Source organism: Varroa destructor, unplaced genomic scaffold (assembly GCF_002443255.2).
Source record: "Varroa destructor unplaced genomic scaffold, Vdes_3.0 BEIS01000005.1, whole genome shotgun sequence".
In the NCBI taxonomy this organism is placed as follows: Eukaryota; Metazoa; Arthropoda; class Arachnida; order Mesostigmata; family Varroidae; genus Varroa; species Varroa destructor.
The window spans coordinates 12,640,113-12,667,821 of NW_019211458.1; the positions used below are offsets into that span (position 1 = coordinate 12,640,113).

General features: G+C 39.7%; 1 protein-coding gene and 1 long non-coding RNA gene across 6 annotated transcripts in view; one reads left to right on the forward strand and one right to left on the reverse strand.

The window, feature by feature from the left end:
* Positions 1–23,629, reverse strand: part of LOC147755291 (uncharacterized) — a 38,824-nt gene extending 15,195 nt beyond the window's left edge. Inside the window, exon 1 of the long non-coding RNA XR_015328112.1 lies at positions 23,102–23,629. This is a non-coding gene — a long non-coding RNA (uncharacterized LOC147755291). The remainder of the gene's footprint in view (positions 1–23,101) is intronic.
* Positions 1–27,709, forward strand: part of LOC111251791 (uncharacterized) — a 134,863-nt gene that overhangs the window by 36,032 nt on the left and 71,122 nt on the right. The window lies entirely within an intron of this gene.

The following is a 27,709-nucleotide window of genomic DNA, read 5'->3' on the forward strand; positions in this document are numbered from 1 at the left end:
CGATATTATTACGCGGGTTTGAGCCATGCGGAAAACCTGTACACGACGTCGCTACAAGCAAAGATGCATAGAGATGTTTAATCAGCTGATACATATATGTCTTTGAGGTTTACATCACATTTTAGGCGGCTTCTCCGTTTTACAATAGGCATGAAGGGTTTTCAAAGTTAATGTTTTTAGGGCTAGCAATGCTCACAGCTATTTCTGACAAGTTGAATAAAATAGAAGATACCTTTTTAGAATCGGCCAAAAGCTTTGAGCTATTCTATTGTGTTATTCTTCAGTATGCCCAATATATGTGTAAACTAAGATCGTTAAATATTTTTTTAGCATCAATAACACTATTTAGTTGTATTGTATAATTAGATCAAGTGCCATTGTATAATCGAATCCATCGATTTTAGCGATACAAGAATGGCCAAAAATATTAAAACAAATTAATTTTGCATGTATTTGATAATTGTGTTATTACGGTCAAAAGGTAAAACGATACAAAGGCTAATGGAATGGCATATAGTCATGCATGATCGCACAGTAGAATAGTAGGATATTATTTGAATCGGCATTACCTGTTCTGATTCGTCATAGGTTTGTCTATTGTCTACCTCTAGCAGTAATTCATTTGATCTTCTTGAGAATGTCGACAGGCATTCAGATGTAAAAGAAAGCTGACCTTAGCCTAACCTTCATGAGCTAGCACTGTGTCTCTAATGAGAAGAACGTTGTAATTTTAAAGAATCTAGAGATCTGTAAAGGACTAATAATATTTGGAAAGGTATTGCCTATTTCTGGGAAAAAAATAGATTACTTACAAAAATAGGTTCTCAACACTAAACTAAAATAGGCCATGTATCAAGAAAAGAAACAAAGCCTTTAGAGATTAACTATCTACAACGAGTATAGGTGCGCCAAAACAACTTTCGCAGTTCGTATCACACAACGGACTTTTAGATATGAGCGTGCAGATATAAAAGACTAAGAACCTGTAAGGACCTAACGTTTTTATTCTCGGTCTAGAGGGAGAGGTGCGACGAGCAGTCTCCGGGAAAGCAGGTGTAAGCTGAGTCAGCTAACGTTGACAGTATTTACGAAGGCTGGAAGAAAAGGCTCAAATACACACAAGGTTGATCCAGATTTTTTCACTAGCCTGAACCGAATTTAAACGACCCCCCTGTCTGCAGGTGTTATTAGTTCTGACTTGTGTCTTTGGTTCTTTGACTGCCGTCAACATGTGACCAGACGTTTCGTGGTAGTGTTATGGCGCTAGGGTCAAAGAACAAAAAGAAAGAAGAAACAATACCATCACTAAGGGGGTTGATCGTGTGAATAACGACTCCGATTCTCACCAAAGACATCCCGTAGGGGAACGCAAATCTTTTCGAAAATGTACAATTTACCCTTAACTACAGGTTTAACAGGCAGTTTAAGATTTCACAAGAGGAGGCACGGTGAATAGTAAGAGGAAGTTTATTCATGCATTTAGTGCCGTATGCGAAAATCATGGTTAAATGTGAAGTTCGTTATTTCTGCATGCATGCCGCTTCCTTGACAGCTCATATTTAAGAGGCAAGATTAACAATCAGCAGGCAAATTATAATGGTACTCAAATACCCTAGAAAATGTGGGCTATTCACCAACTATTAGTTTTCGTTGAAAGGCAAACCTGTGGTCTCTCTTTCCTTGCTCACGTATTATCTTTACTGCGACAACAGGGGGGGAGGGGGGGGGTAGAGAATTGAGACGGGGAAAAAGGAAAAAGCACCGCCTCTTTTTGGCAGAAAATTCAGAGCCGGAAACGAGCTTCTTGCACACAAAGTCGTCGGCCTTTCAGCCTACACCAAGGGCCAGCCATCTATGTTTGGCAAGTACCAGCGACAAAAAGCCGCCGGCAACGGTTTAGATGTACATTATATAGGAGAAAAAAAAATCTTACAATGAAAGGTGCGCAGGCGTTCCATACTTTTTCTAAAAAGAAAGATTTTCCGTTTCGCCGTCCATTGTTCAATGTATGGGTTTCTAGTTTCCTCGACAGCCTGATGCACACCCTAGAGCGACGTGTACAGCTGGTTTGAGCATAATCAACCTCCTTTTTATCCTCGGATTCTCATCTTCTATGTTAACCACTAGATCCTTAATAGTTCATCTCTTACGTGCTCACTTTCCTAATGCCTTCCTTTCCCATATAAGTAGGGCCCTTGAAGGATTCTTCGAAGAAGCAGCTAGAGAGGCAGCTGACCGCATAGCGCGTTTGCGCCCTGCTCGTTGCCGACTATTCCATTTCAAAGCACGGGTTACCACAGGCGCGCACGCATGCTTCGTTCGTGTGTTAGCCTTTCTTTGGGGACCAATATAGGACGCTTACAGCTGTTCTTCCGCATGTGAAGCCTGTGAACAACGGCCCTAAAGTATGGATAAGTAGAAGGACCTGCACACGACGCTAGTTAAGGACATTGGGGTAGAGACTGAACGGAAAAAGCAGTAAACGGTAAGATTAGGTTTGGTTGCTTCGTCTTTTTAGCATACATCGATCAGGTTGCATATAAAAACAATAGTAGAGGACAGTTTGACACCTACATACATAAACATCGAGTGGTTCGGGCCTTGTATTATGGGTGATGTACAGCGATTTCATTAGTGTGCCCCCTTCTTTACCAAAATAGCAATGCAAAGATGCCTAGGAGCTAGCAGGATATGAAAGAACTATCGTTGAAACAAATGATGCAACCATTGAAGGAAACATCCAAGAAGCAAACCTTTAAAGCGAAAGAGGATGATGGGCATAAGTGCAGTAGGATCTCGCTGGCCAAAACATCGCTAGATAAGCCCTAACACGCACCCACAAAAAGCCGTTCTCATGAAATTATACATGAGTATGTATGCACGTTAGCGAACTCTGCTGCGTGCTACCCGTTCGCCGCTGTAACCTGCCCTCGGTGGCCGTTGCACTTGATCCCGTGGAAGAAGGGTGAACGAAAGCCCCTTACTAGACATCAGAGCAAGCACCAAACACATTACGTAAACGGAACGTGTCTTTCGGGAAGCATTGTTTTGTCTGACTCTCGTACCCTCTAGTTTCATTAGCGGTTTTTTCAACTTATAGTCCATAGATCTTGCTGTTCTTCATTCTCGGCAGATCTACGTTGCTGCCGCTATTTCACGCCACTTTTGTGCGCTAGTCGTTTTTCTACCAGTTAAACGAGAAGTTATGGCCCGCAAAGGTCGAGTATATATAGGCATGCCATTGTACAAATGCAGATGCACACCAATGCAAAGACAGACAGGAAGTAGTGCAAATCTGGGATTACTCTATGTGATGTAGGTATTGCTTAAACTTTAGCACGGGCTGTTTTACACGTTTGTTAGCTAATATGTGAGTGCATCTGTACGACATTTGAAGTATCCGTTTATCGTGGTGTTGGTAGACACGCAGCGGCCCCAAAAATGTTCGATCGATTTTTTCTTTTAACTAAATTAGCGAGGCAGGTAGAGAAGCTTGTAACTAGTGTGTTAATGATTGGATTTATTTACACTATCAGAATTATGTAAGTTTAAACTGCGAAAATTCTATTAAGAAGAGAAAAATACGATCAGCTACATTAGATAACTTCGCCACCTTTGAAGTAATGTTTGACGGCAGTATTAGACGTAAAATGTTTAGAGTACCTTGTAGTAACAATTGACAGACAGTATTTATCTGGAATAGTATATAAATAAATGCACGCATTTCTTCTATCAGTTCAAATAAGTCATTGACTTTTAAGAGTGAATAATTTTATACTATGCGCATACTATTGCGGTGCTATGATTCTGTTCCCAGGATGATGTTGGACTCCGTCCCAGTAGTAAGACTTAATCGGCCGAGATAGTTGCCGATTAACGCGACGCCTACCTTCAAATGGGTTACAGACTGATAAGCCATACCATAATGTTGAGCCAGATCTTTTATTCTTATAATACCTTATTTATATAAACCCTTTTGCATGCAATTATGATCAACTTCTGCTTACAAAAAAGTAATGCTGCGCTAAGACAGGGAGACGAGAAAATCTTACATGTACAGACAATAGATTTAAAATGTCAAGTGTTTCGTTTAGTGTCAGTTAACTCTACTAAAGGAAATTTCTAGATTTTGAATTCTATTCACGTTCTGTAGTTCTATAAGATAAACTACCAGTCATATTATTAATCTCAGTTATAATTTCTCATTTAGAAACAAATTATTATTATATATTTTAATTAACGTCATTATGCCGTATCGCATTCATGGAACATGGCGCACAAACCCTCCCTTGTACAAATAAAAATGTTACTTATTACAATAACGCGCGTATTTTTATCTTTGTTAGTTAATTGAGCTGATAACAATAACCTTAATAAAAAAAAATAAAACACTATCGTGGTTCATACAGAAACACCGTCCGCTTAGATCGGTAATTATTTGTCACAATAGTTCACGTAAATGAGACAACTTAACTTGGTTTGCGTTTTATCGCAATTATAAATTTTTCTTTATTTTGTGTTTCCTGAAGGCTGTATGTATTTAAAATCATTGAAGGACTGATAGTTTATAAAATCGACTATAAAAATATTAAAGGACTGAAATGATTTATACTGGTTGAGATGTCTCGTAAACAAACTACGTATTTCAATAGATAAGAGGTGGTGCGAATATACTCTAGCAACATAGTAAATAACGTTGAAAAGGGAAGTAAAAGCCGTGTTTCTCTTCTAGTTAAGAAACTTGTTCTCGTTTAGGCTGCAGCACATGTTATCCACATGCCATAGCTACTCGATGAGCGACCAAGATAGAACAAAGCTATCTTCTTTCATAGTGGATCTTCTATGAGGTGGTCTTTGAGGTGGAGGGAGTATTTTTTATTCCGGTATCCCCCCCCCCCCCTCTGGTAGGAGTCGGCGTTCGGAAAGTTGGACGCACACCTCGTCTGCCCATAGCTAGTTTGAATAGGCTATAGGGTGTTTTCAATCCGGCAGGTTTTGTTGCCAGAGTGCACAATACTGGTATATCAGTTGACGCAATAAGCCTTGGCTTAACTCGACTACTGATTCAAAGGCCCTTATTCAACTCCCTTCCGAACCTTTAACCTCTCAATAACTTCCTTAGTAACCCGCCGTAACTTCCTTAGTAACACTAGCAAGGGTTGCCTTCGACCGAAACGAATGTAAACGCAATTGAGAATGATCGAACCACGGTCAAAATTCGTTAAAAAAATCACCGTGATTTAACAATTGTCAATCGATAATAGAGTCGGTATGGTTGATTACAATGTATGAGCTTGCAGTTAACTTTTTACGCGATAGTCGCAGAGCTAAGCTCCAATCATTACTAGATTTTTAGTGTAAAAGTTACTTTAACATGCCAAAAAAAATGTCTATATCAACACTTTCAATACGCGTACATATTCGTGTGTGCCTGTGCCGTCATTCATCAGTGATTGCTACGTTTTATAATATATTAGTAGTCCACTTTAAGTACCCTTGTTGTAATGCTAAATGATGAAGGAGATATTCTCCTGACCTAAACTACAGCTTTTATCGAAGACCACTTTGAAAGCTTGAGACTATATACCAGTCCGTGCCATTTGGGGATGGCCTTATTCCGTGCGGCCACTTCAATGTTACGCAACCCAATATCTCGTTTGATTCTAGTTCGATGTACTTAGATTTGGTGTGATATAAATGAAGTGTATTTGTGTTTATCGTAGCTTAGCTACTTTTCGTTTTTATGTTGTACTGCTAGGTATTTCCTAGTTGGCTATTGAAGGTGAATGTTGTATCAAGAAGGCTGCGAATACTCTCCTGACTTATACTTCAATGCCTCAGTGTTAATGAGTCAAAGCTTATTGTCATCGCATAGGTCACCAAATAGCAGCCAATATGAATCAAAGCAAATTATCCATATCCTAAAAGGAGGTTTGTATATCTCCTTAGACAGCTCACAGAAAATAGTGAATATTTCAACTGCTAATATATTTTAATGTATAAGAGCAAGTAATATAAACTGCATTTTTTTACTGCAATATATACTGAGTTAAAAAAAAAAGAGACGTTTATCGGCCTTGTATTTTAAGCAGAACGGTAAACCTGAAATTCAATTAAATCCAAGTGAAAACATTTCATTACTTATTAAGGCACCTATGGGAGACGTGTGTATCTCGAAACGAACTAGCGTCATTGCAGAAAACCTTCTACCTAAGAATCGCGTCAAATGTAACCCGTCAAACTGTGCGACATTGGATGGCGCGGGAAAAGCGTTCAGCTCAGCGTACACTCATCTATAGTCTGGTTACCATGTCTGCACAGGGAGCCGAAAATATAATATATTCAACCTGACAGCTTATTACATTGCTCTCCCAATCGCTAGTACGCTGAGGTGCAGCTCTTTTCCAGATACATCTAATTCCCTCTTGCCGAAACTTTGTATAACTATGCAATTTTTGAGATATAATTTAAATGATCGCATCAAATCGCTGAACAGCACAATAATCGTTATCATAGGCAAAATTACCCCCTACGAAATGGCCAAGGGATGATAATACTACATAATATATACACGCTTTTCAAGTTACTTGCATCCTAGCATAACAGAGGACCGTTCGGGCAGCATGACAGACAAAAAAAAAAAACACAACATGGGCAAACCATTTGTGAAGCGAAAGCATTTCTAAGTAAAGGGTGATTTTAAGCGACGGAGCAATCGCTCATGCTCACTGGCAAACGAACGTTATATGTTGGTGTTGTTGCATTGAGTGAATATTTTCATTAAGAGATAGAAAGACCCGAGTTTTTTTTATGCCTTCAAATCGGCCTATAAGTCCACAGATCGTGCGCGGTCTATTATCTTCTTGTTCACGATGAATTCAGACTCTAAATGTTCGGAAGAACGAGGGTTCGTTTTAATTTTGTTGTTTTATTTAAACAAATGGAGTGTGATAGTCAAGCGCGTGAAGGCCCGTGCCAAAGAAGGACTACATACAGACACACGTGCGATGTTTGCTGATTTAGAACATGGCGGGATCGTTTTACGAAAAATAAAAACGAGTAGCAAAACCAAGTCATGGGTAACATATAGTAAACTTTATTTAATTAATTAGTTATTAAGACGTGAAGACAAAACGCGTCACTGTCAGCTTTGAATTACGAAAGGTATTTTAGAGAAGACTGAAGTCTAATTTGGTAATAGAACTCTTTAGATGGTTGGACAAGATGGCCATCTTTTTTTCGGAACAGTTGCACCAATATACTAAGTACAGACAATTGGATCCGCAGAAAAATGAAGGAAGGTTACCTTAGACGAAAATATCAATAAAAACCTAAACGTAAAAATCAGTTGTGATTACTGAGAAGATAATTCATTAAAAAAACTGCTTTTGGCAAAGTTACTTTCATATACTGGGCATAACCAATAAGCAAAAGGAGGCAACACCTTTTTGATTCAGCCACTTAGATTCTGTCTGCTTCTGTTGAACTGTGTTAGGTACAAGCACACAGTAAGTCCCGTTATAGCTTAGTGGGTAATGTATTTGCTTGCTAATCCTAGGGAAACGTTGTGGCCTAGGCTCCTTCGAACCCGGTCATAGACACATTTCGTTTCATGCTGGGAGCCAGCCAGCCAGCCGTCTGATGGAACTATGGCTAACGGCGATGCTGGACCTAAGAAACTCGAAACATAGGGCTACCAGCGCTTGTTCCCCATCTTATACAGTTATGGCACGTTACCAAGGGAAATAGTAATCCAAAATCCAGTCTTGCAGAAACATCGTTTGCTTACCCGTAGCAAAATTTTACGGCTGGATAACCAGATCACACGTCAAGCCATCAGGATAGCTTTCCAGTTAACAATTTTCTTTTTTGTGCCTACCATACGAAGCAGGTGATTCTAGCCTATTATCAGTAATAACAAAAGTGGTAAAAAGCACTGCGTTTATTTAAAGATAGAGAGAACCTAACCCAACCACGGATGGGGTAAACACAATTGAAAGAATAAATCTACTCAGCAACAAAAGTAGATTGCCATTTTTTTACGGTCAGCCATCATAGACGCTTGCTTTTGTTTATTGTGTTGATTTAACCAATATAAATATTCGCAAATGGCGGCAAGCCGTACCTGCAGTTTGACACATACTAAGCCATTCGGAGTGTAGTAAGTTATTTATGCAAGTGTGAAGAAGTCATGCGCAACAAGCAATATTTCAATATGGATATTGGATGACTTTACCTACGGGCTTCAGTAAATACTCACTGGGTTACGCGACTAACCTGAAAATACTGCGGTAACTTTTTCAGCTAACTTAAATTAAATTAAACAACTGTTCTATTTCATTAAAAGTTTTTCTCAAATTCGTATTCTCTTATGTACTTTCGAGACCCCGACGTTCGTTGTCTTTCTAGATGCTATCTCAATCCGAAACGAATGCCTACGTGCAAATTAACCCAACCCACACGACCAAAAATATCTTTATTTCTTTAAAGTCTGCTTAGGCAGAACTAAAGTTTAGGAATTTTATCAAATGGCTGATATGATACAGGCACCAATCTAATATATGAGCATTATTGTTTTAACAATCATCTTTATTATGAAATGTTTATATCTTTCCTGTTAAATGCACTATACAATCGGCCCATAAAGCTAAAAAACGTAACTTTTTTGCCACGTATTTATTGTTATACAAATACAGTAATATTAACCATAACGGTGCCGTACACGAAGGTAGATACCGATTATACCTGAGGTAAGAATTTATAAGAATATAAGAGGTGCGTCCTGAGTCGGTTAGTTGAATAAGATCGTAAATTTGGAATACTAACTCGGTCAGAATGATGCGAACCTAGAATGCGAGCAGAGAACTCTGTTTCTTCCAGCCACAAGTGATTCTAGCCCAATGACAGTGTGATTGCAGAGGTTTAATGGGAACAGGAATAAAGTTTAGAAATAAAAAAGTATGCCATCAAGAAACTCATCACGAAACTGTGCTGGTGAGGTCACTGACACGCTTTATACTATACGACAGTAAAAAGTTTTTTACTATCGTATGTGTCTTCTTGACGTACTAATAGCGCTTTTCGTTATTTTAAGAGCGAAGCACTGCAATGCGTACGCTAAAAAGAGACTATTTCCCGTAATAATTCAAGCCAACTACTTTAAATCCACAATATCAAGCTGTGTAGTTTTTTTTTTTCATAGAATATCAGCCAATTTCTATGAGTATGCGAGAAATGTGCTGACATTGTCTGTGATTCCATGATCTGTCTGTGAGCCATGGATTCTTACAGAGAAGTAGCTTACTTCCCATCGAGCTAAAAAAAAATGATCTTTCTTTATTGATAGTTATATGGGGCTTGGCCGCTCGCAATCAGAGCCAGCGGTTGCTATTGACGGTGGCATCCTAGATAAGATGACGATATCACGTGTAGCTTGTTCAAGGAAGCCCTACGACTCAGGAGTCATGTCGAAAAGACAGCTAAAGTCGAAGAAGCGATGATCACAGTGAGCAATCAATAGCATTTGATATAACAATGAATTGGAAATATATCTTCAACTTCGATTCAGAAGTGGCTCACTGAGCAGTTATGTGAAGGCAGACAACTCATCAGTCGCCAATGTAGAAACGAGGTGGGCAAATTTCATACATTACACCGAATAAATAAAATATTGCTCCGAAGTCCTAATGATTGCGTATGAGAATTTCAACTGTTATGATGTAGCAAAAAGAATTACACTTCGATAAACTAAAAGACTTATCACTACTAACTTACATGTGGATGTATGTGAGGCTTTATGGCAAAACGTGTTTAGTTTGCTAATGGTTTGGAATATACTATCGGCAAGCGGCAATGGTTCTTGCGCTGTATTGGAACCAGCTTAGCTACAGACCAGTTAGCATCTTATCTAATTAATTTCCTTTTCTTAATATCTACAGTAAAAGAAAAAAAAAAACGCAGAACGAAAACACATCAAGAAATTACAACATCTATAGAACTCATCATTGATTACGAATATAACTAACGTACACAATCAAACCGGGAGTAAAACACAACCTGTTTGAATAAACGAAATTGTTCTAAATAAAGTAGAAAGTAGTGTGGTATCTTCTCTCTCTCGTTGAAACAAACCTGAATGTCATATATCACCTAATTCAGAATAATTCTGCTTTTCTATAGCAAAACCTTGTAAATAAAAACGGATCTTGACAGAATTGAATTATCGGATTCCTGCGCTTTAAAGTGCGTCGCTAAAATTACCCTAAAATACTTTACTCGCTATTATTAGACAGCTCAAGATCATGGGATCTAATCTTCTTTTTAAGCCGATTTTTATTCAGCTTAGAGACTCACAAGGATTAGTTACTACGCATAAATCACATACTTTTTTCCTCCTCAACCCTCTGTGATATACCCAGTTGTTACCCGCCGCATTGGAAAATAGGATGAAAGAAATTATACACTCCGGTAGTACATTTTGCTCTATTGACCTAAACGATGGCAATACTTTTTCACGGGTACGACTGACTGCCAATTCCTTTATTTAGTTTCTTTCTTCTAACTATTTTTGATTTTTGCGTACTGAACGACGACAGTTGATACTGATTTCGCAATACGGTACTATATTAAACATTCAATTTGCTAATTGTTATTTTTCAAGACAGGGGCATATTGATTGATCGACGGAGTAGTTCCTAAAACGTACTGTACATTCCTAGTCCAGACAGGTCCCATTGTCTCTATATGCCGAAACTTTGTGCTCCTGTCTCCGTTTAACGCAAACCGCGTTAGTAATTCGACTAATCCGAGTAGAGGTTGAAATAGCTAAAAAAAAAAAAAATAATTATGAAAAAGAGAGAAAACATAAAAGAAGATGCATGTTGGTCTGCTTGGATTGACGATAATTCAGCTATGGATACGTTTTTTTTTTTTTTTTTTAGTTAGAAAAGCAAATCGACTACCATCGTTCAGACGGATCGCTGAAAGAAGAAAGCTACGAAATCCGAGTCTTAATGAACTTGCGAACGGAACACTGAACTAATGGTGCAGCAAGACTAAAAATGAAGCAGCTGAGCCAGAAAGCAGAATGCTTCCTATGTAAGAACCGCTCTAAGCTCCAAAGACTAGCTCTGAATAATTGGAACTATAACTGGTTTCCTCTAGCCCTTAATCCCTTTTGGACCTGACCAGAAAGGTTTGGCCAGTGATTCCGCTTGCTGTTAGTGCACTTCATATGAAGTTTATGGGCCTTGATAGACAGATTTAACCGCTAGGGATTCAGTCAGACGAGTAAGTAATCTGCGATGTTTACAATGGCATAAATAAACAGAACAACGATATTTGCTAAAACAATAATTGAACTACTCACAGACAGCAGACGGATACTTAAATCGGAGTTGTTCATGATCGAGTTTACACGAGCTGGATAGCAGACGAAAAGCACAATCAAACGACTGTCGGCGAAATCATAGGCGGCGAAATGCACATATGTTCTAGGCAAAAGGAATACGGAGATTGAATTGAATGTAGAAACTCGTAGTTCGGTTTTTATATGTCGTGTATACTCAGTACGCATAAATTTAAATTGAAATGAGCTGGTTTTAGGCATCACGTAGTCTACTGCAAAAACGCTTCCTTTTGTAAACAGATTATTTATCTGAAAACGACGACCATTGGACGCTATCGATTAGTGTACATGGGAAGAGATGCAATAGAAATTAAAGACGTTGTAGACCCATAGCCCAGTACCATTTGGTTCCGCATTCCTGATATATAACTGCCGCTTGTATAACATTAGATCTTTACTTAATGACTGGAAATTAAGCCGTATCACGGATTCTGAGTTCAAAGATCAGTGAACGTCGTTAAAACTCGTTGCTTCATGTGATTCGTTTGTTTTCAAAAATGGTCGTTACAAACAGCTGTTTAATCGGAGCTGACTCCTAAAAGCGGAAATACGTCAAGAAAACAATAAAACCCAATGCAACTATAGGACAGCTCCCTATTCGTCATTTCACCTATCCACTCATATTTACTGGACTTTGCTGTTCTTTCCTTCAAAATTTTATTAGAATAAGGTAACCGAACATTAAAAAGTGTGTCAGATGTTACTTTTTTAATTATCGTCTTTGTGATTATCGGAAGTCAGGAAATAGCGTTCGTGCTCGCTCAGGTTTTAAAGGTCCTAAATAAGTTCGAGCATTACTCGTATCCAATAGGATTAGTTAATCAGATATTCGTTCGTTGTCCAACGCTGGCCTAAGGGCTGATAGAGGATCGATAATATTCGTGATGGTTTTCTTGTTCTGACATATGCATAACGTATATTTAACCGATATATGAGTAAGAAAATTATATATACATATACATTTGTTTAACACAGAAGGTGGCAAATTACAATTTTCACAATGTAATGTATACAGCCAATCTGCTCTTCAACAACATCTGACCGTACACATTTAAGTGTTACCGCCTTAAAGGGTTAGACGTTTTCTCACACGTAAATTTACATTAACTTCGCTTATCGTATTCTTTAATTGCAGTTATAACTTGGTCACGGACGATAGGTCCGTGAGTATTGAGCTCAACAAGTTTAAAATCCGTAATGTTCGAATATACAGACTTATATAAATGTATATCGTTACGGCGGTGTTCTTCATTTCCTTTTCGGAAGAATAGATGCCATAGTTTGCAGAAGTATTTGCTGAGACCTACAATGTTATCATGTGTCGAACGAATAGTTTCATATGGCTTGTCAAGTTATGGTACATAAGTGGTTTGGGGTCGATAACTAGTAACTTAGGGAGCCAGGAAGCAAATCACTGAGACGATAACAACCATTTTCTGACAGCATTCAACCCGTGGGTTGACTAATGGGACAAAGTTATTTATTTGTGAAGGTCATTTTAACCTCACTAATGCGCGCACTAATGGAAATTGGCTTTCTTTTTTATGATTGTTGTAACGATCGGCCCTCGCGACGTTACGTGAATGTTACCCTCGACGCCGTTAGCGCGCAGATATTCCATAAATGGTCACTGATTTTGCGAGCTTACACAGGCCAGCATCATTCGCTAGACCGTAAACTCTATAAGCAATGATAATTACAATGAGAGCGAGGCACGGCGTACGAGCGACAAGTACACCGATTATATCAGCAATGGTAGCTAGTACATAAGTAACAATAACTAACTGGTGTAACTTTAAAACAAAAAAGGGTACTCCTTCCATTATTTTTATGGCAATGACGACGAATACGTATCAGTTAGGAAAACAAATTCGAGAACAGCTTATGGACTACATATTAGATTTGGAACTCCAGGTTCAATTAGCAGGTTTCGAACGCTGTCTCCGATATGCTTCCTTTCGAGGATATCTTCGGCGCTTTGTTACGCTCAACCAAAGTCAGCGTGTCAAAAATGGCAGATATTCACTATGTAATACCACCAATTTCTTCCACCACTTCTCTAATCCAAGCAGTAGCGGTTGCATAATGCGATTGGCGACCGGTGACTCACGTTCGAGTGCTATACATGGACAGATATGCTAGACAGACCGCGAGCAGTGGAAGCGGTAAAGGACAACGTCAGCTCTTATTTTAGACGACCGATAATAAAAGGCTTAGAAAGATAGAGGGTGTCGCTGTAGCATACATACCCCATGGTATGGACGATTACCCTCTATGTCTACGTACGGTATCGAAACGTTAGCCTGCATAAATTGCATGCCTGCTACATAACGGCTAAATGTAATAAACATCTAATTAGATGTTAGAGCTATTCATTGCGTTGATAGCTATCCGTATCAATGCAAGGCATTTACTGACACCAAGTTTGCATATAGGACATGTTTTGCCTATGTTATATATCTATAATACATGTTATTAGACAGTGTGTGTCATGTAACATTGCATTATATGTACATTATAGGTAAGAAGCGGGTATGCGTTTTGAGAAAAATCGCGGATCGTCATATCAATAAACTTGTAGGCGTTGTTCTCCTCGCTCACCTACAAGCATGTGTGCACATTGGTTCAGACTTTATCCAGTGATCAAACCTGACTCTCTAAGAGTAAGGTAATGATTTTTAAGTAAGGCAAAACGTTTAGGAGGACACATTCCTGCAGCACTGGCATTAACTTTACCTGCGACTAACTTTGGCAGGTGGCAGGATTATGTAGGCAAAAAATCGTCAAATTGACGATTAGTTGAAATATAGGACGTTACGCCAAGGTTATCGTTAAGGTGTATATCATGCGACAGAAGCACGTTATGTCAGAAACTACCGCTAAGCATGTTTCGGCTATAAGTTATGGCTGTAAGTTAGCTCAACTTTTAACTAATCTTTTAAAAAGCTCTATTTTATGCCCCAAAAGAGTTTAATTAATGTAGTGATTCAACGCCCGACGTTACGATGTGAAATCCGGGCGATAGATATGGATACTACTAGCAATGTTTCCTGGAAACATGACAGCACATCCCATCGTGAACATTATGAAATTCGCGAAAAGTGCAGAGGGGCTGCGTGATCTAGAGAATCCTCTGTAAAATTATGCAGCTAGCGGACGATGCAAACAAGGGTGGCGCAGACTCGTCGCAAGCTGCAAAAACAGTCCTAACAAAGACCTTACCGGAAGGGTTCTACTTAAACATAAGAAAGGGCATTGACTTGCGCATGCCGCTAGCTTACACCAAATTCCTTATAATAATAAAATAAATGCAACAATTTACGAACAGATATCTCTAGTTCTCAGTTCACCAACTGTATTATTTTTTTATATGTATCTTGTATCCTGTCGTTCGATGCAAAAGCAAACTGAAGCTTATAAACAAGTTCTAATTTTTTTGTAGCGCTGGACCAGAAAACAGACTCGAACAATGGGATAGCATAAGATGTATCAGGCCGTACTCGAGTCTAGTGAACTCGTTGTCTCCATTTCGCAGTACCGTTAGTCCCTCAAGATCTTTAATATTCTCGAAGGCACTGAATTCCAAAAGCCACTTTGAACTTCTAAGTACGAAGCCAAGATCGCTTAGCTAGGCGAGAGCGTCAGCCAAGCCTTGAACGCCTCTATCGATGCTGCTATGACTGGCCCGATACTCCTATTGAGTCCCGTTAAGCCCGTCTCCTGCGTCATCTCTGTCAGGGCAGTGAAAAAGCGATTAAGATGAATGAACAGCGGAGCACAAATATACTGAGCTATACAACTAGGAAACGACGGGCTCTTAAGCTAACGCTAGGTTCAGGTTAGGTACACCGATGGTGATGCAGTTCGTGTTATGCGAATGGCACGGAAATGAACGGCTCGACATGTGGCGGGGAAAAGACAGATAGTACCGAAAATACTAGTACAATAAAAAAAAAATCAAACAACCTAAGGACGGTGACTCTGGCTCCGTAATCGTGAGTGGTGCAATGAAAAACCTTGTGCATTATGATGACTGGCACGAGTTGTTCGTGGTGAGAATGCATTATAATACTAGCAAACGTATAAACGCGGGATGAGGCAGGGACGAAAGTACAAGCAAAAGATGAATTGACAGTAAGACGGAGTACTTCTATTTAGCGTTGGTGATATCCGTAGCAGAAGACGCGTGGGAGAGTTATTGCTTGATAAAAAAAATGCTGCCTAGTTCAAGTGTCAAGCTCGATATTATTGAAATCTTTCGATTTGAGTGGTGATAGGCCGGCAGATCAATTTTAAAGTCAACTACGTCTGCAGCCGATACTATTAGATTTTTCGAGCTCCTTGCGTATAGAAAGCAGCTGGATTTTTGTCGATAAGCGACAGATTCGTCTGCCATAATACTTCGTACTGTATAGCTTCTTGGAAGCCTTTTATCCAGATCAAGTTGCTGTGTATGTCAGTAGAAGTGTCAGGATGTCATTCCATTATTACCACTACGTATCGTACATGTCTCTCTCTCATGGCCGTCTACTACGTAAAAAATTCCCTTAGTGTGCTTAAGCAATTTACGTTGTTTTTTTTTTTTGCTTACAGATACTATTAGGTGAGCCTACAGCGATAAAGCCGGCGAAACCATTGATTCGTTTTCAATTATCATTTCAACATATCTATACATTACTTGTGTTACAATTTAGTTTTCCATGACAACGTTTTGTTGCAACACGTTGGCAGCCTCACGTATGCTCTCATACTTCACTGCTTATTTATTGTATTTTATAGAAAAAGGTATTTTCTATGTGACTCCCCCTAATTCCAGCATCCTCATCTCTTAACTCCCTTAATGTTTGTTTGTTCGCTGCTCCCTCAGGTACTGCTACTGCGATCGTCGCGATTGCGGTCATCGCTGATGCCGCTGTTGTTGTTGCTGCCCCTGCTATTGCTGTTCTTGTAGATGACATTAAATGAAGCAGCACTAACGGGGGCGGCAGTTACGGTCGACGGCGACAGTGGCGGCATCGGCCAATAGTGAATAAATAGACTATAAATAGCGGCGTGTCTTGTAACCTGCCTACGGGAAGGCCGGTAAACTGCAATACTCACATTACCGACCCTCGTTAAGATGTTCTTTTCCCTTAATCGCTATTTTCGTCCTTAGTTAGATAGGCAAAAGTAGCCAGAAATAACAGGAAATGACTTCATATTGAAGCCGGATACAATAAATTATCTTATGAAAGATATGAGTATTGATGACGTTCAAGGAACGCGTATTGATAAACGGAAGAATAAAAGATGACACCATATTTTCACCTTACCTTTGTTGTTTTTACGAGAGGGTCATGACTCCCGGGGGGAGTGCGGGGATAGGATTAACAGACGAATAAATAGATCATTCAACTGACGTGCGCTTTTATTTACTTTGTAAAGTAACTTTAGAAGGACGTTTTCAGTTTAACATATGTATTTGAGCCTTCGTATAAGTAATTTCGGCATTACGAGAAATAGTTGCGCTAATTTCTTTCGCCAAAGAATAGATGGGGAAATTAATAGGTAAGGGGCTCTGTTTCGTACAGTATGGTATTAACAAATGCGCGCAAAAAGTAACTCGCGAATTACTGCTGCATATGACGCAACGTAAACAAGCAACGAACGCTGAGAAATTTCGGTTCCTCTAACCGGACAAGTTTGTTCCCACCGATGCAACAAAAGGGTCTGTAGCGCAGATAGGGCTGAATTCTATGCCAAACGGAATGATTGAGTGTATATTTACTGCCTATGGCAAAGGTTTGTCAGAGTGCATTTCATAAGTGAACTGTCTTCTGTTCTAAACCTCATTCTCGCCAAATAGGAAGGTACGAAGTATTGTGCTACCAACTTCTATGGTGAATCCATCACGAGTTTCTGTGAGATACTGTAGTCATAGACAGCACGTCCTGGTATACCATGGTAATGATGGAAGACCCGACGCTATACGGCTGATCGACACGGCAATGAAAAATATCTATCATATATGATGCACAAACATTGTAGTAGGATAGGTCGAACTTCAACATAATAGAAGTGCAACGAAAACAATCCTAAGTGCTGTACTCAGCCGGACATGTTAACGTGCGAATTACCTGAACCTTAAAATAATCGTCGACTGGAGAACAGGCAGATTCATCAGTCAACGTGTAATATTATTAGAAAAGTCAGTATCAGCTAGAGGAATCGAGTAAAGGTGAAATCGTTGAGGCTTGAACTTTGTCAAGGAAGTTAACAGTAAAGACGAATACACCATATATATATATATATATATATATATATATATATATATATATATATAAATGTACTTAAATAAAAAGCAAATTACTACGAGTACTATTAATGTTGTTGCATAATCATGTAATAATGTAGTTACATAATCATGTGAATGCTCTAAGTGGCCATTTTCTCTACATACAAATGCATCTGCTAACAGTCGCCTGCTCACAGCGATTGAGCGTGCATTGGTGCATAACTCTAGTATTAGTATTGACCTCGTCATACGCCTATGCAGTACATGCCTTCATCTCAACAATCTATCTCGGCATCCATGCAAAGCTTCACGCTTTGCGAACATTCTCAAAAGAGGACATTTTTTGCGGCTAGGTTTGGTAAGTGCAGAGGCCGTCGACCATCCACCGATAAAGCACCTGCTCAATGAGGAATACAGTGACGGAGAGAACCTTGCAAGCATACACATTCGTACAGATATTATAGGTATTAAATGAAACAGACTAGAGCAATCGATAAAAAGAAATAGACCACCAAACCGACCGAAGCGTCAGAACGTGTTACGTCCATGTGTCAAGGTACTAAGTATGTACCCGTGTAGCTTGTAGAGATCAGTTCTTATACCCCTCGTTTTCAAGATAGACTTTTGATGATAAAAAATGAGATAAAAACGAATTTTATCGCAGTGTTTGACTATATTTGACTCTGTCACGGGACCAGTTGTGGTAAGAAAAGCTCCGCGTTATTTAACGATAGATTGTTGGAAAAATAAAGGCAGTGTTTCACCTAACAAAGGAACGCAGAATTTTACTAGCCGTTCTATCATTTCGTCAGCCGTCTTATATTTTTCAGAAATTTTATAATGCATGAAATCTTTGCAGCCCCACCAGACACGAATCGTGGTCTTTTTTGGATGAAAATTCAACTCTGGGCCTAGATGTATCTCCTGAGGCCACTCATTATTTTCAGTGATTTATGCTGACGTGGAAACATCACATCTTAATTTGGGGACCACTCATTGCAGTTACACGTTTCCAGGACACTAAAAAGGTGCTGAGAAATGATGAAAGACCGTATTTTCCTATGCTGTTTACTCGAATTATGGCGCCCTAGGTTTATAATCTTTCAGTCAGTTTATTTGAGCGAAGATAACTGAGGATAGTCGCACAAATGCAGTTTATCCCTTCGGCCAATCCGCCCTTCGCTTAGTAGTAGCCTTTCTTTAGAAGTATCTTTAAAACCTGTGACATCATCTACCCTAAATGGCTAGCCGGACGAAAGTGTATTCTCTAAGCCCTTCTCTGGGCAGTCCTTTCAGACTTGAGGCCCACACCGTATGCAGCACAAGCATTCCGGACTGGTTCAGTATATATATATATGTATATAAAAAAAATCCCGATACGATTCCAAATAATGTGGGCATCGAAAACGCGCTTTCCTTGCGCCTAGAACATCTACAACTGAGGCCTGAACTCGAGATGAACTTCCGTTCGCTACACAAGGAAATTACAAAAAGCCTCTGAAGGGATGAATGCTATAATGGAGGCCAGCAAACAATGTGGTGGTAGTTAAAAAATGGCGAACATTAAAAAAATATTATTGCTTTTTCACCAACCTGTTATGTTTTGACGATAAGTTTGTCTTGCCTCTTCCGTATACTGCATAAAAAAGAAATAAGGCTTTTGCTGGTAAACCAAAGTGTTCTAATAACAAGATAAAAGTGTTGCATACTTCGCGATTCGACGTTTTTAGGCCACGAAGTCTTGGCGGGCCTCGAATTTCTAAAGTTAACCAGATAGAGTAAAATGCTAGAAATTAAATAAAATGTTTAATATATTTTTATTCATACGTCAAAGCTTACAGCAAAATTACTTACTGAGGTTCTTATAAATGAATATTCGAGGCGTTGTCGTCGGATAAGTTGTGCTTCTCTAACTCCTTCAAGGTCAAGCGTTCCGAACTTTGCCAGACTGTACTTCTGATATGACTGCGCGGTACCCCTCAGACTTAAATGCAGCAACACGGATGAACAAAATGAAACTAGCGTCGCTAACCTAGCTTTATGGACCTTTAGCGGGCCCTTTTTAGGGCCGGGGCACATAAGCAACTTCGATGTAATGGCTCACACTCGTTGTTCTGTCTACACGAAAATTAATACTGTCCGACATGTGTCAACAAAACTTAATTTTTGAGAGTGTGTATATATCTTATTTTAGCAGGTAGTATTTTGGTGACATAATGGCCGAAAACTAGACTGTGATCTAAATGCGTACATAAAGAGAGACTATAAACAATTTGTTCACTGCAGCCCACCGTTCCAGGTTTTGTGTACAGAAAGACGTGACTTTGGACAATGAAGGACAAGCTATCGAAGTCTAATCAGGCCAAAGTACAATACACTTTACGTGAACGGCATTTAGCTTTGATTACGTTTTCGAAGACGAGTTTCTATGGCGCGTTAATTTAGAAAAAAAAAAAACAGCTTTAGGCCTCCAACATCAAAAGCATTACCTGCCGTATTTAACGCAACAATTGTATCTGGCCTAAACTCTATTGCTGAATCGAAAGGCATTTATATGCAATTCGCGTGACCTAGAGCAGCCATGTTGTGCTCTATTTATGGCGTTACGAAATCGCTTATAAGGTTAGACCGCCTGTTATACTGAGGTATTCATTTAAGCCTTATTATGGATATTTCCGGCTCGTTACTGCGCATTTCTATCGTATTGGAGGACTAGTGAGGGAAAATCACGTAATAGACTTAAAGGAAAGTGAACGGTTCGAAGATGTCTTTTCGTGGGTCAAAATAAACTGGATTACAGTTTAAGCAGCAGCTCTTTGAGCGGTAAACAGCATTACTTTACCTTACTGGAAATATATTTTTTCTAATTGTAGACAAATTCGTCAAACCTATTTTTGCCTCTTTGAAATACACGGATGTGTCAGACCAGCGGGAGAGACAAGTATTAAGAATACATACTACGTAATGATGCGATTGCTTCTCGTCGTATTATTTAAATGACGAGAAGATATCCCGTTCGCTTTTCTCGGAGACCAAGCAGAAGCCTGCCTCTGTTAGAAAAAGCAGGTGCCTAATTGTGTACCACGGAATACACTACGAGTAGAAGAGGTCCCTCGAAGTTTCTTTTGCGCCCGTATAAAAAACGAATTCTAAGTAAAATGGCATTGGTCTTCCTCTGTCTGACCATCATCCTTTATCCTAATAAGTGTCCTACAAGATGCTATAATGGACGGATGCTACTCCGCGTAAATCTATGCGCTCCTTTGGGTCCTTAGCTCCCCGCGTCAGCGGTCGCTTTGGACCGTCGGAGCAGATTAGTTCATTATTGATACTTTAAAAATATGCATCAACGATGAACCTCTACCTATGTGAATAGCGCTTAAAATAGACACATACTGTGACTGTATAACCGTGGCCCTGTTTTCATAGATCTATTCTCTTTCAATTGAATGTATCAATGTTAGGTTCTAACTGGATATGATTTCATTTCGCTCAGTCATTTGTCTGCGGACCTGGTCTGAGGCAAGGGCGTCGGAGTTAAATCGATAATAGGTGAGGGATCAGACATTTACAGAACCAAACAATCGTCGAATTTATATGATGCGCACATAGAAGCATTAATAGGTATGTCAATAATTCAAGTATGAGGCGAGAAGCATGGACCAGCTTTTTCTCTATCTCGGTTAATGCGACATTTTTGTAATAATTTCGATAACACTTTTTCATAGTGAACAAAGCTCATAATTAATCTGATCATGGTTATTCTGGTTTTAAAAAATAAACTGCTCACACGATCAGCATTAATTCGAAATGGAAGAATATTTAAGTTCTATGACTGTGGTCAAGAACGCCTTGAATTAACTCTACGTTAGTAATAACTTATGTTTTATTCTCAGCAAAAGGTGTGAGGTTGTTGTTGTTGTTGTTATCAACAATGTTACGTATATAACCAAGTTAAATCCCGATCAGCCGACGAAGCTTATATCAATAGGTCAGAGTTATCTACAAGCCGTCTGACGTTCTATCCATCTTCAAACCTGAGCCACATTTCGCTTGGACTAGTGGACTCGCTGGACGATGCTAACATTGCTAAGGGAGCAAAGTGATTCGTCCAAATAGATAATTTCGAAGAAAATTGTCCTTATCGATGCGCGAATGATGGAGAAGTTCTATTGATGACAGAAGCACTACCAATATATATATATATATACCAGATTTGAATGCGTCTACATACATATTTTTATTCGTTTCAAATTCTGATTTTTTCGACTTGTTGATCTACTTCACCTGTCTCAATGTCAGTAGACGGTCGTATCGTATTAATTTTCGAATGTTTGTTTGCTTTGCACGCAAGCACGTAAAGGTTGGTTCGAACCGCGCGTCAAAGGCCGCAGCAAGGAAACTAGAAGTCTATCTGACCCCGCAACTTCCGCGTCTCCCCTTTCCTAAACAGCATATTGCTCAATGAATAGATTGCGACCTCTGAGAGGGGTATATTAGGGGCCTCTCTTAGGCTATAATAAAATAATAAGACAGCGAAAGTTCGCCACAAGAGCTCAACGTTATACTCTGGGCTGTTTTGCAAAGTAGGGTCGAAAGTTTATCAAATGCAGCTGGCAATGAACTATAGTGTCACTAGTATTTGAATAACAGTCACCGTTGACACAACGTCCTGGTCTTGTTAGATCTTTCTAGCCTCGGTTTCCTAGTATGCATTGCCTTATAGCCATGTAGGCGGTGATGACACCGTCGTAGTCAAAGGAGCTGTCATTGACATTTAGGCGTCCCAGGCCGGTAACGACATTGACGACGGTAATAATATTAACATCAGTGCCAACATCTTGGCCTAACGCCACATACGATCCGTTGTGTGCTAATTTACGGAAATCGCGTTGACAATAATATGTACACGAGCGCATTATAATCACTCGTTTCTATATTTACAATTTTATGGCGCGCCTGCGATTTGCATGCCGACATGACTTTGGCATATGATGACTGAAGCTACGAGGCTGCGTACGAACACGAAGAAAACAATTTCGCAAGAAGGCATTGGGAACACTGCAGTTTACAGCGGCGCTTTGGTGTCGTCGGTCCGTACTCATTAGCCCTGTGCAATGAGTTGAGCCCAGTTATGTTATGTAGGTAGTCTATATTTCTGGGCCTGCAAGAGGATATTGCGTCTGTGGCCATACGTGCAGTCGTAATCCGTTACGTGCTGACCGTTCGTACGACCTGCTTCCTCCACGCGTAGGCAGACAAAATCAGAAAAATGAGAATGGAGGAAGCAGTAGGCCATGCGCTGTCGGCAATCTTAAATGAAAGTCTGAAACTAGCCGTGGTCCATTACCTCTTTTGCTACTGTAGCTAACCTAGTATGCAAGATCATAGGAGTACATTTTTTCACACAACTAACTTACATTGTACAAGCGGCAGTGCGGGGTGGAACAGGAATCAGCTGAACACCCTGTAATGCTCATTTCGAATTCAGTCCTGCATAGTATCACAAATAAGAACATCGCCGAGTCTGCTGCCCATAGGTCTAGTCGTCTACCTTCTAGGGACTGCGTGACGAGAAACATCGTTGTCGGCCTCACGACATAGTTGTGAACCGCGGCATCAATACGCGCGTTAGCACAGAGAGCAAGTCAGACGATGAGGATTTACGTGTAAGTCTTACCGCTCGATCACTGCTCACCTTTCCTCCGCCGACACTTGACAATGTGCCTCGTAATAGCTTACGCCGTTTGTCCATCCTTGTTATTTACGGAAAGGAAGTGAGACTAGATTAAGCTCGTCTGAGAGAGCAATCAATGAGGCCCAGCTATAACGACAAGACATATATGTGCCCTGATTAGTACGCGTATAGTGTGGTGATGTTGTATGCCTCTTGCCCACGTGTATCGATAGCTGATGAAAACTAAGACTGCGTCAGAAGATAATTTGACTCGAACACTAACTTATAGAAGACTCACTAGCACGCGTAAGACTTTGTCGACGCAATACGTTCTCTGGGGGGTAAGATTTCTCGATTGCTTAATAAATTCCCGTTGGATACATGTTTCGAGGTAACTTGTCAAAATCAACCTGTTAACGATATGAATGTTTTTGCGCATGTATTAAATTGTGTGAATGGACTGTCTGACGACGACGAGTGGTAACAACAGCGTTCGAGATCGATATAGCCGTTGTCGGAATTCGTTCCGTTGGTGGCATGTAGTTGAGACTCACCGCAGAGTGACGTGTTGAGTCTGAGTGGCATTTTTATTTTTGCAAACTATATGAGAGGCGCGAATATATCGACCAAATTATTAGGACCTCGTTAAAAAGGATGTGGTTTTCTTTAGTTTTTCATGAAAAACCAATATAAATGGCCCTTGTTCTCATAATGTTGTTACAATTATTACCATGATTTTTATTTGACTGAATTGTGCATAGTTTAAAATGTATATTCGGAGGTTCTATGTAACTTTGCAAGCTGCAAAAAGTTATGAATACGCTTATGAACATTGATGTGGCGGAGTCTCTTAAGTCGCTCAACTATGGACGTTTGAAAGGTTCAGTTTAAATAAAAAAGCGTTCGTATCTAATTTGTACAGTAAGACGAATCTACACGTATGCGTACAAATCGGAAATGAAAATATAGGCATATAGTATTCGTACTGATTTAATCGCCGGTTCAATCACACACCGGGAGGGACGTTGAAGAAAAGCACGTTAACTGAGGCTCGAACCGTTATTTCTAAATGGCATTGTTCCAAGGATGTGGTCATGAGCTGTCATTATGTCGCACAGCCGATTGCTCTTGTTCAGGCTCGATACGGATATCATGGATGGCGACAGTAACAACCTAAAAAACTATCAGACGAGACGCGACACAGAGTAATGTTAAAAAGAGCAGTAGAACACTTATCAGCGGAGCGTTCGGACGCCTCGATAGGATACCTAAACTGACGACCTAGACAGTAAGAGGAAGTTCTGCCCTCTCAACATTTATCGCAACGTGAGGCAACGTAAGGCCAAACGAGTAGAAAAGACCAGTGCATATATAGGTACCTCGAATGAGTGAGCCAAAAACAAAGTTCACTTATATAGTTTTAACCACCTATCGGTGTGCACTTCTACATCACAACATAGTAGAACGATTGCTCGTAGCCGATTACTTTCTTTGTTTTGTACTTCTGTTTGTTTATGGTTGCTATTAAGGTCAAAGATGATTGTTGTTTGGAACTCTGAATTCTGTATGCTTTTCTTATACAACAAGCTAACGCCAGGAGGAAATTAAACTAGAATACCTAAAACGATTTCACCAAACAAATCAGAGAAATCCGAGATTTTACTTAATATAGAAGATGTGATCGAAGCAAACTAGTTTCTAAGAGAAAAACGATACATAACGAACGTGAGCCGCCATTTTGTTTCTGATAAATCAATATTTTTTTTTTTTTTTTGAAAGTGAACATCACCGAAGTGTCGATATCTTTAAGCCGCGCAAAGGTCAGAAATTCAGTGTGAATCGGATTACTGGATTTTCTTTTATTACATTTCAAAATTTGGGACTGTTTAGGCCACTCAAGTATTTTCTATATTTTAGAAATTAATAGAGTAAAAAAACCAATACAACAAGTTGTTGCAATAAGCATACTGCGCGAAGAAGCTAATGCTAAAGTAGAAATACATATCTTTCAAGATTGATTGTTTTTTTCAATAGTTATATCTTACAGAACAGATAGAAAAGAAATTACGTTTCAGAAGACTTGGTTACGTAACATGATGTCTTTGGGGGCCATTTGGACCACTGATTTTGAGTAGGTACGAAATAGTTAATTGTTCAGTTGATAGACATACTGACAGAAATAATCTGCATCGGAGCACCGTTAGTTTCAGTACGATTATATATTTGTGCATATATATATATATATATATGAAGCATGGTATTGATACTTTGAAAAGCCCTGTTTACGGGTTTTCTTTTATAGAACTTAACAAATTACTATAGACTAACTAGTTGCTATAGGTCGCTTGCAGACGTTCCGTCTTGTCAGGGATCATGATTGACCATGGATAATTAGTTATGCCAGAATTAGAACTTTTTAGCTTTGTTGAATGAATATTACCTGGAATAAAATTATTGTGGGCCTTCATAGTTCTACCTCTAGCCTTATCTGATCCTTTAATATACGAGTAAATGATGTAAGTGTCTTTAGTCATTATGTTTTTAAATATTAAGTTGGCCCAATAGGCCACGATATAAAGAAGCCTTGAGCGAATGTAATTATTTTTCTTCCTTGATAACGGTTGTCTTCAGCGGTGGGCTTAAATAAATGTTGCCCCATCGAATCCCCTTACCGACTACGCTTTCGAGATACAAAAAAATATCTTTGAAAAAAAACTAAACAAGTAAAACTGGAGCTACTTAGCAAGTTGAACTGTGTCAATTACTTCTTTCAATTATTCAAACCGAATAAACTTCCTTTCGCAAGGAAAAAACCTAGATTATCGGAACAATGTGACGAACCTTTTTTTTTGGTCTATTTTGTCTTGTAATTCGCGCGAGAGGCGCCACTAGTTTACTAGTGGTAGTACACTAGTTTATTCAGGTCGCTTTTTCGAGTTACATATGAAAGTCTTCAGCGTTGGATGGTTTGAAAAGAACACAGCAGGTCCTTCGTACTTCAAATAATCCTTTTTTATTTTGTACAAGGTCATTCTCGCATTTGGTCTTATATATATTACAACCTGATGCGTCCCGCACTAGATATCATGGCAAAAAAATACAATTTTACATGTACTTCGAATATCCGAAATCTAGACGGTAGACCGAAATAATGTCTTGCAGGAGCCTATTTTGCCCAAGCCCCGATTTTGCATTAGCCAAAGGGCAGTTTTCAGTTATTTAGTTACACAAATAGCCAGTTAGCAGACACATAATAGAAATAGAACACGCTAACTTATCTCCAGTACGAATGGCAACGCAGTCTTAACGTCTGATCGTATTGTCCATCTGTGGAGCTGTCAGCGCCGTCCAAGCTCCAGCCACAACTATCTACTTTTATGCCGTCACATTCTAAACATACATTAAATCAGCAGCATGGCTACTTCGTCTGCTATATCCACAAGCTATCCAAGACGTGCCACGCCAAAACGTGCGTAGTGATGAGGTTATCGACCAGGCCAGACAGTCACTAGGCTTCTCTATGTCCGGCGTTCCTGCTGCTCCCCCATTCTCCTTTCCCTTTAGTCCGTTCTTCCTCTCTCTTCTGAGTCACAAGCTAGGAGCTGTTCCGACGGCGTACCGACGCTGTTGCCACTGCAGTGACCGTCTACGAAGTATCACAATGTCTTGTTTGTCAAACGCTCTTGCCATACGCACGGAAAGGTCACGGGGGCGCACATAAACAGCGTTGATACTCATAAACAAATACGATCCCTTCTGATCACCCCTACATGCACCTCACAGACGCAGGACGCTCTTCTGAGAATAGAGCGTCTAGCGATTTTCACTGCTGCTGCCCTTCTTTCTGTTACTTAAATCATTTCTTATAGTTTATAATAACAGTACTAGTGGTAGTTGAGATTAAAGGTGATGATAGTACATATCACAGATGTCCGGTAAGCTACAACCATATCTCTGAGAAACGCTACTGCCCTCTAGAGAACCGTGTAAGGCTAAAGTCGTTCATAAAACGCATCCATCTTAATGTGGCTGTTGATTTGCGCGTGCACATAGAACTGACCTTTGCGGCTCCATCCGCCATTTAAACGAGTATCTACTTGTCATTCGTAATCCAAATCTGTGCCGTGATATGACTTTCACTAAGCTTTGGTCGAATCAACGACAGGCTTGTTGCTGCCGCTATTGAGAAGTCGGAACTCCGCAAGCTGGCCGCTACCAAATTGGGTGAAAGGATGATTCATTGCTGTTCGTGGGGTGTTCTAGCATGATCACTGTGTCGTATTCCTAAATGCTGCACGTAGACACAGCGTGTAGCGAGACATATTTGCATGAGGAGGAAATATGTACAGGA